The sequence below is a fragment of the Sus scrofa genome, chromosome 10, assembly GCF_000003025.6.
Source record: "Sus scrofa isolate TJ Tabasco breed Duroc chromosome 10, Sscrofa11.1, whole genome shotgun sequence".
Classification (NCBI taxonomy): domain Eukaryota; kingdom Metazoa; phylum Chordata; class Mammalia; order Artiodactyla; family Suidae; genus Sus; species Sus scrofa.
The window spans coordinates 1,221,700-1,233,850 of record NC_010452.4 but is presented as its reverse complement, the minus strand read 5'-3'; the positions used below and the strand labels follow the sequence as shown (position 1 = coordinate 1,233,850).

The 12,151-nt window shown below is 39.5% G+C and overlaps 1 long non-coding RNA gene across 2 annotated transcripts in view; it reads right to left on the bottom strand.

Moving 5' to 3' along the window:
* The window catches only part of LOC102166310, a 381,125-nt gene that overhangs the window by 319,507 nt on the left and 49,467 nt on the right, over positions 1-12,151 (bottom strand). Inside the window, exons 3-5 of one of the 2 annotated variants that reach the window (XR_002336117.1) lie at positions 7,578-7,742; positions 5,406-5,525; positions 3,087-3,344 (exon numbers count right to left, since the gene is read on the bottom strand). This is a non-coding gene — a long non-coding RNA (uncharacterized LOC102166310). Of the gene's footprint in view, positions 1-3,086; positions 3,345-5,405; positions 5,526-7,577; positions 9,792-12,151 lie in introns of those variants that run through there. The other variant, XR_002336116.1, reaches the window with a different exon arrangement.

The following is a 12,151-nucleotide window of genomic DNA, read 5'->3' as shown; positions in this document are numbered from 1 at the left end:
AAATATTTTGTTATTGGTCTTTTTAGGATGGAGCTGGAAATTTTGTGCAATGGACAACACTATGTCTAACAGCACTGAACAGGTTTATGCCAATGTCTGGCCACTGACATGTGCAGGTTTCCCAATGTAGTAAGACATGACCCACAGAGGTAGGCTAAACTAAAAAAAAAAATAATAACCATGTCTCAAAAATTCATCATCTGATTCTAATCTGTGGAATGTTTCTTTGGACTTTGCTCTACAACCACTAGAGGGCAGACAAGTACAGTGAAAAGCAGCACATCCAGACAAAGATTAGGTTCTCTGCGTGTTCAACGGAGCTGGGGTGTGAAACCATGTTTTCAGCTTCTCCTGCTGCAGCAGCCAACAGAGAACATCAAATAAAGATGCTTAATGTGAAGGACACAGATTTCAGTTAAAATATTTGGTACTGGTTTTCACTTAATAGTTTCATAAATTAATAAGCATAATGTTCTACCAACAGACCTACATACATTTTAAAGCAATACCTCTCAACAACTGTTCATAGATTTCTTTTTAATTTAGAGGAGAATTAAGCAGTCCATTAGTCATTAGAGAAGAGGCAGAAGCAGCACCCCGTGCAATCACAGTGAGAACACGATGCTCCCAGGCACAGGCAGACCTAGGAATACATAAATGGCCCATCAGACACGCTAGATGCCACAGGCACAGAGCTTGGGGCTTACAAATTGTATAAGGTACTATAAAAATAAGTGAGAATTGTAGAAAAATTCACTCCCAACTTTGAAATAAAAACTGCTTTTTCATTTCTCTCTGTCTCTCTCACACACACACACACACACACAGGTTAACCAAACCCCCAAAGAACAAACAACTGCTGGGATTTTGATTGAACAGCATGAATCAGTTTTCTTAAAATCACCATCTTATAAGACTGAGTCTTAACATTCCATGAATTCAATAGTATTTAGGTCTTATTTAACCCCTCATAGGATATTTTACAATTTTCCACATAGAGGTCTTACACATAGAATTAGGTATCTAGATTTTTTTTTTTTTTTATGACCACATCCATAGTATATGGAAGTTCCCCACCCAGGGATCAAACTTGAGCCTCTGCAGCAACCTAAGCTGCTGCAGTTGGATCCTTAACCGACTGTGCCACAGTGGGAACTCCAGGTATTTGGATTTTTTATACTGCCTTAATTAGCATTTGATTCTTAAAATTTAATTCCTAACTATGTTATTTACATATGCAAATGCAATGATTTCTGTACACTGGCTGTAGTCAGCAAACTTGCTAAATTCTCTTACTAATCGATACTATTAGTAAGAGATACTAGTCATGCATACAATCTCAGGTTTTCTGTATATATCATTATTTCTTCTGCAAACCATGCCAATTTCCCATGTTTCTAATATTAAAGTGTCTTAATTTTCTTACTGCATCGCTTGGGCCTCCAGTATGCTCGGAAATAAAGTTGTGGCAGCAGCATCCTAGCTTGTTCCTGACGTCAGTGGAGGCTTCCAGTCTTTCCCCACCGCAGACAATATTTGCTAAGGGTTCAGCGGTTTTACTCATCCTTTGCATTTAGCAAGTCTGACTTTATTAATTCCTTTTATTGTGAGCTTCCTCTGTTGCATTCATCTTTTATGCTACTGTATCATTCTCTTCCTTTCATGTCTTTGGAATTAATTTGCTGTTCTTTCTCTAATATCTAGCAGTGAAATGGAGACTTAACTCCATTTTACAGTATACGATTTAATGTTGTTGTAAGTCTTGGAGTCAAGGAATACATTGAGTGACGGTTTTTTCTCATCCCACTCTCCCGAGAAACGTATGAACCCTCTCTGAGTTCATCCACACGAATTCCAGAATCACTTCATTGGAGTCTAAGACATTGCTCGTCCCTGCCCCTGTCCTGGGGAAAAAAATCATAATAAAACTAACTCAAACCTATAAATTAATTTTGGGGGAAAAAATGACATCTTTATAATATTGAGTGTTCTCAACCAGGAACATAGCGTAAGTTATCTATTCAAGTCTTCATTTATTTCTGCCAAATGACTGCTGCTATCATTTTCTCCATGTACTCCTGTATACTTTTTATTCAAGTTCATAGTTTGTGTTTTTTAAAACAATGGATGGAGACTTAGTTGATTTTTAGCATTTCTTTTAAAATATATGCATATGAGACATTCATGATACATTTCCAATAATTATGGAAAGTGAGTTGGGAATAATCAGTTTTACAGACTCAACCTGAAGTTCCCAGTATCCTCATTCAGAAATTACTTTATAAAGAATGAAATTAGAATACTCTCTAATGCCACACAGAAAAATAAACTCAAAATGGATTAAAGACCTACATATATGACTGGATACTATAAAACTTTTAGAGGAAAACAAAGGCAGAACACACTTGGACATAAACTGCAGCAGTATCTTTTTTAATCCACCTTTTAATCCACCTCTGAGAGTAATAAAAATAAAAACAAAATAAATAAATGGGAGCTAATTAAACTGAAAAGATTTTGCACAGCAAAGGAAACCATAAACAAAATGGAAAGACAACCCAGAGAATGGGAGAAAGTGTTTGCAAATGAAGTGACTGGTAAGTGGTTCCTTAATCGCCGTAGTATCCAAACAACTCATGCAGGTCAATATCAAAAAAAAAAAAAAAATCAAAAGATAGGCAGAAGATGTAAACAGATACTTCACCAACGAAGACAGACAGCCAAAAGGCACATGAAAAAGTGCTCAACATTGCTAATTATTAGAGAAATGCAAATCAAAACCACGATAAGGTACCACCTTACAGCAGCCAGAAGGACCATCATCCAAAAGTTTACAAGGGCACAGGGCGGGAGAGGGTGCATGAGTCAGCGCACACCCACAGACTCCTCTAGAAAACACAGCCACGGCCGTTGGGGACGGTGTTATGAATCACCTCAGCAGATGGAAAGCCCATTAGGAACGACTTCTTCCAGATGCCAGCAAGCGACCAGCTTATCCAAGAACTGCTATGGCCCAAGCTCTTTGGATTGAATGATGCAAGAGGAAGGTGCTTAGCACAACTCTAAATAAGGAGAGTCATCCATACCTGGCAGTTTCGGGAGGCCGTAATTTCTGGAGAACAGCCCAAACCTTTGACCTCGAGGCAATTCATCCAACTGTCATGTCTCCAAATCTCACGTCTCAGAGAATCACACCACCTTCACATCACTACTGAGGGAGAGGAAAGCCATCACCGGCCACTGCCTGACACTTCCCGGGGTCAAATGGCCAGGCAGAGATTGGGATTTGTGTATGTTCCCTGAAGGCAAGAAGTTCACTTGGCCAAGGTATAGGCATACAACATCTGTATAATAAATATGCATTGAATTATTGATTTCATAATGAATCAATCATACTATTTCATGAACACTTTTTAAAAAATGAGATGCTTACGAAAAGATGTTTGATAATGGCGGTAAACATTGGGACCATTTTAAAAGACTATGTTATACGAGGCCATGCTCAAGAAAAAAAATGGCACGTGGTTATTCAGTCATTTTCAGGACTGCAATGCAATCACACATTAGAAGTGTGTTAATGCTAATCCTTAAGCAAGTATCTCCACCGAAGTAATCACCCTAAACCTAGGGGCACAGCCATGAGGTCGTTCACTAACCGATGTACAATGGGTACCAGGTAAAAGTTACAAAGAAAAATTATGCTACAAATGTTTCCAGAAAATTTATTTTCCTTCTTTTTATTTTGAAATTTTAAAATCTACAGAAATGTTGCACAAGTAGGAAGAGAAACACCTACATGCCCTTTGTCTGGTTTCCTCAGTATTAATCTTTTGCTGGACTTGTCTCTCTCTCTGTGTGTGTGCATGCACGCGCGTGTGTGCCTGTGTGTGTGGGGAGGGGGGGTGTTGGACCATTTGAGAATTACTTGGAGATAGTGTAACACCTCATTCCTATATGCCAATCTCCTAAGAACAAAGGCATTCTCCTATATAATACAATTATCTTACTCAGGAAGTATAACATTAATGCAATGTCCTTATCTAATACACCAACCACTTCCAAATTTCCCCAATTATACCAACACTGTCCTTTGTTTTTCTAATTTACTCTTCCTCCCAAGGGCCTCAGATCACACAGGTCACACATTACAATTATTGGTCATGTCTCTCCAATCTCCTTTACTCTGGGACCCAGCCTTGTTTCTCACTCATGATGTTGACATTTTTCAAAAGTCCAGGCCAGTGGTTTTCCAGAATGTGCTACAATTTGGACTGTCCAGATGATAAGACTCAGTTTAAACATTCTGAGCACAAATACTACGCAGGTGAAATGCATCTTTCTTGGTGCATCAGCAATGATATCCGTTTCTCCCGTGGAACTTGCCCTCCTGGCGCCCTACATGCAAACGCTGCTGCTCCTCACCTGCTGAATCAATCAGGGGGTCTCCTTCTCCTGCCTCTGCTAGCACAGCCCACCTGCATGGACCGTTCTCTCTCTCCTGCTACCCAAGGGTTTCTTTTGTTCACGGCTCAACTCACACATTACCACTTAGCACACAACTTTCCACACTACACTCCTCCAGAGGTACACACCTTTCTCCAAAATTTCTAGAGTTGTCCAAAATCCGCCCAGTGCTTCATCACGACGAATGACTTTACAGCCCCCTTGTACTAATGCTCATCTGTGAACCTCATCATCCCACTACAGCGCCAGCCACTGACGGCAGCAACCATGGCCCTTGAGTTCTCTCTGTTTGCACTGTATTTCCCAGAAATGACCAGGATCCAGAGCACTTAATAAACAGCCATGCTGTGGTCCCTGATGAACACGAGAGATGAACATTTCCTTAGGAAAAAAATCCATCCTGTGAGATCCATCCCCCTACCATAGTTAAGGTCGCATCCAAAAAAAAAAAAAAAAAACAAAAACACTCCGTGTTTTCAGTTTAGCCCCCAGAGGGTCATACAGACCCCACCCACCCCCGAACTTTTTTTCTGCCTCTATAAGTAACTGCATTTTTAAAAAACTTTTATTTTAAAAAACTTAAATTCTCAAAGGAAATTTTTCATCAATTAAGAATGGATAAAATGAGCCAATTGAAAAAGTGCTTCCTCTTTTTTCCAACAACAGCATTCCCTCTATTCTTCAATGAGATGACCTGAAATAATCATAATAAAACAAAAAAAATTGAGACGATAAAGCATATCCTGCTCTCTCAAGTTACTACAGTATTCATTCTTTATTATTTTGCACATCACTTTCCTGGAAACTCAAGGCTGTACAGCTCCACATGTTATGCTCTGTTGGTAGCTACACGTACTTCTGTTTTCGTGTAGAATATATTTTCCAGGGCTAAATTCTTCTTCTTTATATCGTACACTCATTAACCTCCGGCGTCAACTTACCTCATCCCAGATGAGCAAATGCAGACGGCTCTCGGTTGGGGCCCTGCTCTGTCATGGTTTCCCGTTGCTAGGAACACACAGAAGCACTGCCAGCTGCAGCTTCTCCTGTTGGTCTGTTACCTAAATATGGGTGAATTTTTCTATGAGGAAAACACCACGCGCATTTTTATTTTTTCCATTAGAGCCTGATTATGAAATAAGCAAAGAATTGACTGAATCAAATAACAACACAACTGATCTTCAACATGGGGCTTCTGACACATCCCAGAGGTCCATCGAAACCAGGTATAATCCTCAAACATGGCTCGGGTCAGGAAAATCCCTGCTGACTGAGGCTGCGGGGAACGGCATTCACACACACTTTTAGCAAAAATAACAAGTCTTACGTTCTGACACCTTTTCAGGTTTAGTCTGGAGTGGGGAGGGGGGCAAAAGAGTACATTCCATGATCTTGCAAACCCAGGAAGCAGTACAAGTGCAACATCACACAGACCTCAAAAGAGACAGAAATGCTCAGACTTGACTTAATATTATTTTGTACTCTGAAGCTTCACAAAGGGAATAGAGGGTTTCCCCCTGCTAAAACATACAGAGTAGCTTATGGCAATTACAGAAGACATGGCTTAAGACACACGAGTTCCATACGTATTTGCTTGTCACCTGCCAGGCCGTGCACTGTAGTAGAGCATGGGAGGCAGAGGGCCTGAATTCTTCTCCTGCCTTGGTCAGTAATTCCCTGAACAGTGACGGCCAAGGCCTTGGACGCAGCATTTCTGTTCCTAGGCCTCAGTTTCTGATTTATAAAATGGAGGTAACATCATAAGACGATAGCGAAAAATCAAGTTAATAAATTCATAGGGAAACTGCTGTATAAACTGAAAAGCACGGTATGGATGAGTTCATATTCTATTTTTATAATAATTTTCCAATATGTTTCCTTGACGATTCATAAGACCTGCTTTTTCTAATTAGAAGCCCTACTCTCCGAGTGTCTATAGCTACAAAATGAGGCAAACTTCTGATAAAGCTGTCTAACTACGGGATCAGATTATGCGACGACAGGACCGTGGGTGAAAGGGCTTCTAATTTTCAAGTTTTAAAAAAATGCTTTCAAATAGGGAATAAAAATATAAACGTACTCATGTTTTGAAGTAAGATAAACCAAAAGCTATTTAAAAATGGCTACTATGGGGCAAGAAACAGAAATATGAACTGGACGTCTCTCTATGTATATTTGAGAATCCTGTAAAAACCTTCTGTAAACAGAAAATACAACTATTTCATCAATGAAGACGAAGAAATTCCTAAACGTGATGAAAAGAATCTAACTCCATAACAAATTGTTGACATAAACATACAGAGAATTATTTCAAGTGACTTTAAAATGCAAAATATGTTTGACTGTCCACCACTAGTGAGATATAACCTCAGGATAAAACTACCACAAATAAATCACAGGCTGTCTTCAGTAGCTTTATTTTTAATGACGCTGGTATTGTTATTGTGAAATCACTGTGACAAATTAAAGAAGTAATGAAATGCACGTTATGTTCGCAAGATTTTCAGTGTAAGAAAATATGAGAAGAAAAGTATAAAACTAAATAGATGTCCTGTGAAATCAGATTATTATGATCATTATACAACTACAGATGTGATAAATTCATTTGAGTAATAAAAAAATGGAAAAAAAATTAAAAAAAAACTAAACAGATGCACACACGGTCATCACACATTTATTTGAAAGAGAAATATCATTCTGGATCCAAACATTTTTTTCTTAAGAAAATACACATTCTGATTGTTATGGACTGAATGTTTCCTTCCCCTCAAAATTCTCATGTGGAAGCCCTAATTCCCAGTGTGATGTGTGGGAAGAGGGAGCTTTGGGGCCGTAATTAGGTTATAAGAGGGGCCTTTATACAAGAGGCTGGAGAAATCGTTCCCCTCACGTGCGGATACAGCGGGATGGTGACGGCCTATGAGCCAGGAGACGGCCCTCGCACCAGACACTAAATGCCCTGGCATCTTGACCTGGACTCCCCAGCCTTTAGAATTATGAAAAATAAATGTTGTTTGGGCCGTGCCATCTGTGCTATTTGTTACAGCAGCCTGAACTGACAAAGACACCTGCATCTATTTATCTTTTTGTAAAAATACACATTATATAAATACCTGTCCGCTGAGGAGTCCCAGGAGCAGTGACAAGTCAGTAGCGGTGACCCCCTCGGGGATTTTGAGTCTGGTCTCAGAACTTTATTTTCCTCCTTGAGAAAATGGCATCTGATGGATTCCAGGTCTGGGTGGAAAATATGCTGAGGAGATCTATGGCCCCTTGTGCTGAAAAGCAAAAGCTGTCAAAAATTACAGCGGTCATGGCCAAGAGACAGAGGAAACAGAGCAGGTGCCACTGGCTAATTTTCAGAACCGTCTGAGCATCAATAGCAATGGCTGGAAAGGCCTGAAATAGATCTTGTACATTTAAACTCTGTTGATAGTTTTGAAAATTATTGCTTTAATCTAGAGAAGAGACTATTAATAGATTGTTCAGAATTTAACCTGCCAGTTTCAGACAGATTTTTTCAACTTTCAGCATTTCAAAGAGCATAAAAATATAGTCAAAAATTAACCACAATTATAAAACAAAAATATTAAATAAAAAATTCAAAAGATGGATAAACTGCAATAAAATACTTAAAATGTTGCAAAATTACCCATTGTGCGCCAAAATCATTGACATTGCAACATAATTTTAGACCTCCACCATTTCTGCTTAATTGTCGTATTCTATTTTCTTTAGGCCATTACTTTTAGCTAAATTTTTATTAACTGTTTTCTACTGATCATATGTCAATTATTTTATTTTTAAGATCTGATTTTAAATAGACAGCTAGAAAATGTCTCTGATCATGTGTTTCTTTGCTTGAATTGAGTAAATAATGAGTTACTTCTAATGGGAAAACTGTGGCCTCTAGAAATGTTGTTTTGTCTGCAGTGACAAATTCTGGAAATGGGTTGATTGGTTCATACACATAATGTGGTCTCTGTCTCTCAGTCTCTACTTCCTGTCTCTGTCTCTCCGCACCCACTCCATCACTGACACTCAGCACCAGAATAGCCAAGACTCATCTGGTCCTTTTCCTCCTAGAGGAGGTTCTCATCAGGATATTTCAAAGTCACCAACCCTAGGAGGCAACACTGGATATCACACTTTCCTGCAGGAATCTTGAAGTCATGTTGTCACATTCATGATTTAAAAAATTCCCAATGCTATGTTGATACATGTAACTCATGTTTATAAATACGTGTATAAACGGACAGATATTTTCAGACACTCCTAACTTTGTTTTGTCGACGTCTACATTCTTTCATCTCTAGGGCCCCAGAAAATCAGCGCTTTACACAAATCTCTGTTTCACGCTTGACTGTAAACTATCCATGTTTGTAACATACAGCTCTTGTAACATCAGAAACAGTATGGCTTTTCTTTCAGTTGAATAGAAACATCCCAAGCTGTCTGAGTTTAATTAACATGATACACTCCCTCACAAATCTGTCCTTCCCATCAATATATGAAAAAGTATGCAGGGTAAAATTCCATAATTATTTTAAAAATAATTCATATTCAAATTTTATTTTTAATTTTGCTTAACAGACCATACTTAGGGATGACTTCTGGAAAAAATATTTGATTAGGAAAATGCATGATAGAATGGTATGTGTCCATATGTGTCTAGTAAAATACATAAGGTTGCATAATCCCTAATGTGATTTCTCTTTCATTTTTAAAAATCTAAATAGTTCTGTATATAGACATTTAAACATATGGAACTACGCATCCAAAAAGTTCACAGGGATCACCTTTAACGAGTAAAATTAAAGAAATACTAACTTCCTATTTTACTTATTTCTATACATGTTGATTTTTTATAATGAGTATGTATTAAGGTTAAAGGAGATAAAGGATAAATATGTCTGTTTAAAGAATTTAATGTATATGTATATTTAAGTGTCTACATATACATATTATATATGTTTTAATATAGCTCTTTATTTAAATGAGATTAATTCTTAAGAAAAAAACACCCCCGTTGCTTTTACAAGTTTTTGTAATCTGTTCCTATTGTCTTTATTCTCTGACTCTATCAAAACAAATTTTTAATTCTGTGCTAGGCTCTGAATTTTTCAAAGAAATGTCCCTTGACCTTAAAGAACTTTGTGAAATGAACCTTCATCTTTTGCGGATTTGTTTAAAACATGCTTGACCTTCATTCCACTCAAGATAAGAGCATCTATCAAATTAGGTTGTAATGGACATTACATTGAACTGGGCCTTGTGCTGTAAGGACACATGTAAAAAGACACAGGAGACCAGCCCTGATGAGATTACGTTAGCCACAAAAAAAAAAAAAAAAAAAAAAAAAAAAAAAAAAAAGTTAAGACTAATCAGAGAGTTGAGGATGAAAAGAAACCTACAGGAACAAAGTCCAAAGAGAGGTGAGCCTTCCCAGGAGAGAAGGGAGCCAAACTGCTTTCCTCCAGCAGGGAGGTGTCGAAAGAATGGGAAACTACCACAGAGAGAGTAAGGGGAAATGACCCAAACTCTTTTCTCCTTTTTTTTTTTTTTTTCTTTTGGTCTTTTGTCCTTTTTAGGGCCGCACCCACAGCATATGGAGGTTCCCAGGCTAGGGGTCTAATCAGAGCTGTAACCACCAGCCTACCGCACAGCCACAGCAATGCCAGATCCAAGCTGCATCTGTGACCTACACCACAGCTGATGGCAACGCCAGATTCTGAACCCACTGAGGAAGGCCAGGGATCGAGCCCACAACCTCATGGTTCCTAGTCGGATTCGTTTCTGCTGTGCCACGATAGGAACTCCACAACACAAACTCTTAATGACCTCTCCAGGACCACATTAGGGCTTGCTGATGAGCCAGAACCCCCAGGAGCCCTGACCTCAGAGCCTGTCTCCTCCCACCCACCATCTGCTCCCTGCCCTTCCCGAATATGGACTGAGCGCTGGGACAGGACCAGCATGCAGTCTCCCTCAGAGAAGCTGTCCCCTGAACACTGGGGACAGGGCAAGACAAATCCAGAGTCACCTGAGGCTCTCAATGGAGGCAGGCGATGGCCACTCGAGGTTGGCGGTGAGGCAGAGAGAGGAAGAGAGAGGAGACTGAGAGTGAGAATGGTAACAAAGCGTGTTCAGAGCCATTGAAAAAGCCAGCAGCCAGGGCACCCCAAAGAACCTGGCTGTAAAGCCTAACAAGAACCTTGAGATCTTGACAGAGCTCAGATCCAAGTCCTACCGAAGGGAAAGTCCTGATCCAAACCTTCAAAACGTGTGAGACCTGTGATGATCCAAATCTTACTAAAGCTGTAGCAGAGCAGAGACAGCGGAAAGTCATCAGACTGGGCGGACTGAGGCACCCATGCTAGAGGCTTAAAAGAGAAAAAGAAGCTTGATTTGGGAGCATGGGGGCAGTTAGTAATACTACTTTATTCTGGACTATTCTTTTATTCACAATCCCCATCATAAAATCAAGAAATCTGAGACATCCAAAGTGAGAAGTGAGCTGCTCAAAAGAATAAATAGTCAATAGAAACAAGCCCAGAGATGACAGGTTGGAATTATGACAGGGAACTTTTTCTTTCTTTTTGTCTTTTTTTAGGGCCACATCCACAGCACATAGAGGTTCCTAGGCTAGGGGTCGAATAGGAGATGTAGCCACCAGACTATGCCACAGCCACAGCAATGTGGGATCCGACACACATCTGTGTCCTACACCACAGCTCACGGCAATGCCGTTAACTCACCGAGCAAGGTCAGGGATTGAACCCACAGCTGCATAGATAGCAGTCAGATTTGTCTCTGCTGAGCCACAATGGAACTCCTATCACAGGGACTTTAAAAGATTACAATAAATATTATAAAGACTCTAGTGGAGATGGTATTCAACACAGGAAAACAGAAGAATTGCAGCAAAAATGGAAACTATTAAAAAAGAGACAGATGTAAATGTTAGAAATATAAAATGCAGTATCAGAAATAAAAAGTTTATTAAATGGCTAACCAGAAAACTGGACACAGGAGTTCTTGTCATGGCACAGCAGAAATGAATCCAACTAGGAACCATGAGGTATATATAATATAATCTCTACAATGTTTGGCCCATATATATTCTATACAACACAAATTTATGGGGCATTTAAAGAAATTCTGGGTGATAACCTACTCCCCACAGTCACATGAACCACTTCTTTAAAATAAAGCTTTTTAGGGAGTTCCCATTGTGGCACAGTGGAAATGAACTCGACTAGGAACCATGAGGTTGCCAGTTCGATCCCTGGCCTCACTCAGTGGGTTAAGGATCCGGTGTTGCTGTGAGCAGTGGTGTAGGTCAAAGACGTGGCTCAGATCCTGCATTGCTGTGGCTCTGGCATAGGCCGGCAGCTGTAGCTCCTATTCGACCCTTAGCCTGAGAACCTCCATATGCTGTGGGTGTGGCCCTAAAAAGAAAAAATAAAATAGCAATAAAAAAATAAGAAATAAAGCTCTTTAACTATACACCGATTCTCTTCTCTGGAGAACACTGAGACATAAGTAAGACATAACTAAGACATAAGTAAGTAGCTCCGTCTACTTACTTATGTCTGTGACTAACACAGCCATGCAATGGAAAACTGCTCAGTCATGAAGAGGAACAAAATACTTCTACGTTCAAATACGCGCAAATTGTATTGAG